Source organism: Octodon degus, unplaced genomic scaffold (assembly GCF_000260255.1).
Source record: "Octodon degus isolate 3935 unplaced genomic scaffold, OctDeg1.0 scaffold00082, whole genome shotgun sequence".
Taxonomy (NCBI): Eukaryota; Metazoa; Chordata; class Mammalia; order Rodentia; family Octodontidae; genus Octodon; species Octodon degus.
Window position 1 is genome coordinate 2,928 of NW_004524658.1, and position 2,909 is coordinate 5,836.

Here is a 2,909-nt window from a genome sequence, read left to right on the forward strand (position 1 = left end):
GTGTGTGTGTGTGTGTGTGTGTGTTCAGGGTCTCACTAAGCAGCTTGGATCCTAGTGATTCTCCTGTTTTCAGCCTCCCTGGCGCTGGGATTGCAGTGTGTGCCACCACACTGGGACTCAGTCGCCACCGGCTCAGCATGTCCAAGTACAGGACCAGAGCAGCGTGTGGTTTGTTTATATATTTTATGAGGAGGTTGCCTTTGTAAACAAAGAACGTGTATACCTGAAAGATGGAAAGTTCTGTGAATAAAAAGTATCTTCTCCATCCTTTTGTCAAATGGTGTCATGATTTCTATGCAGTAATTGGAAACCAGGAAATACTGTTTGAATGTAAAAGGATGAAAGAATGTATGAGTGAAAATAAAGCACTAGTTAGATAAGCAGATATTTTTGTAGTACTTCACGGATAAAATTCATCAACACAATAATATTCATGATGCTAAGAAAGCAATTTTTTTCCTTCAGATTTGTTACATGGAATTTCAAATGCTGTCTAGGAAAACTGGTGCACAGAGAACAGAGAGGAGAATGTGAGGGTGAAAAGACAGCGTGTGTGCCGCTAAATCAAATCAACATGTCTCACATAATATTGTTTCTGTGAAGAAACACTCAGCACCATCCAGCAGATCCTGCACTTTAAGCAAAGGCTACAGACATGCAGAGATAAGCTGATCTGCAACCCAAGGTATTTAACTGTGAAGTAGAGACATAAAAATAGAAAATCATATAAAATAAACAAAACACTCAAAGTTAGCAATCAAATGTGACAAAATACAGTGCTTGCAAAACAACACCAAATGACCACCACCTACTCTCCATCTAAAAGGCCACTGCATTTCACCTGGAGAATGAATAGAGGTGTGACTAATATCAGTTATTTATTCCCATACTTTCCATGTGGAGTTTTACATTTCCTAAAGTGAATTTAGTGATTGCTTGTGTTTCACCACCCTTCAATCAACTGAACATTGGCAAGCCTAGTTTTTCTTTGGCATTTAAGATAAAACTGGGAAATAAGTGATTAGTGTATCTTAACTGTATCCCCAGCACATAGCCAGCGTCTTGGAGCTCTGACCTCTCACGCATATCCTCAGAGACCATGCATGGTGAGTCTTCTCTAGATTTTAGCTGAATGATTCAGCACGACTCAATGATTATTGAACATGAATACACAACTGTAACGGTTCAGGAAGAATTCCAAGTATTTGCTCACATACAAGAGAAAGTAGATTTTAAGGCAGCCTGAATTTACTCAGTCCAGAAATCCATTAACTTTCCAGGACACAGAAAGGTTTACATAACAACAGGTGGAATTGAGACATACAGGTGGAATTTATAAATTTAGACAAAAAATAATATTTTGCTTTTTTTGTTTTTACTTTATGTGCTTTAGTTGGTAGGTACAAATACAGGATAAACTGACATTTTATTAAGACTTAAAGAAATTTTCATGCTGTTGTTACTGGATTTAGAAGGGGCTATACTGTCCTAAGTATCTGAACCACTCCATTATATGAGAAGAGGCTATAGATTAAAAATAAATTGTGATGTATACCTTCTATACATATTCTTTTTCATAATGGGTATTGCAATCAAATAAAGGAAACACATGAAGGCATATATCAACCAAGAGGTTTTTTATTGAAATTATGTATCATTTATAATGATATTTTATCAATACTTTTATTCTGTATAAAAACATAAAAGGGCCAAAGATACAACTCAGCAGACTAAGCACCTGCTTAGACAAGTGCAGGTACCAAGTCTGGATGTGGTGGGGCACACCTGTAATCCCTGCACTGGAGAGGATGAAAACAGGAGGATCACTATGAATCCAAGCTGCAGAGTGAGACACTGTAGGAAATACATAAAAAAGTAAAAAAAAAAAAGAATAAGAGTTTTTAAATATTATAAATGAGCATCATACAGTAGGAGAGATTTGCATCAGAAGTTTTGCCATAATAATCTATATTTTTATCATTAATTAATTAATATCTATGTATTTGGTATAAAACTCAGTGGAATCAGTGTCCAGCTCAGTGTTGGGGGCAGGACAGGCATGACATGTGGTGCTGGGGATCAAACCTGGTCTCAGCTCTTGCCTAAGCAGGCACTTAGTATGCTGAACTATCTGGTCCTTAAATATATAGTTTAAAAAAATAGCTACATTTTAAAGCAATATACTTTGGAGACTTACCATGATAAATAGGCAATGATGCCTGGATAACTACTCAGTTGATTAGAATACCCTGATCTTATGTGGTTCATTCTTTTCTTGACTATTTCAGGTACTTAATGTACAAAAATTGTATTTCAATTTTAAGACCTATAAAAGTTAAGATATTCTATATTACATTTGAATGGAAGGAAAATCAATCTGAAAATACTCTACAGATACTACTGAATAATAATTATATTGCTTAAACCTACTCAGCAAGTAACCTAACATACCAAAGAAGTCATAATAAATTTATCCTAAGATAAAGCACAGAATAAAGGCTTACTGCAATTGTCAATAACTGAAATTTATCAAAGTAAAGTATTAATGTTGTAGTATTACAACAACCTACAACTCTATGACTTCCTAGGATTTGTTAAGAGAAAAAATTAAACTATCAAATTATTAGCCATGGTCATAGTGGTGCAGGGCTGGGGAGGCTGAAAACAGGAGGATAACTATGTGCCTGAGCTGTATAGTGAGACCCTGTAACAACCAAGTACATTAAAAAATTATTTTCCATGGAATGAGGTTTTATACCTTTTATTAAGAATTTTACACTCTTGGATCATATGATAATTTCACTTAGTCATATGTGGTACATGTGGTCAAATATTTCATTAAATAAAAGAACAATTTCCATGCCAGTCAGATAGAATTATGAATGACATATTAAGGTAGAATTAAAAAA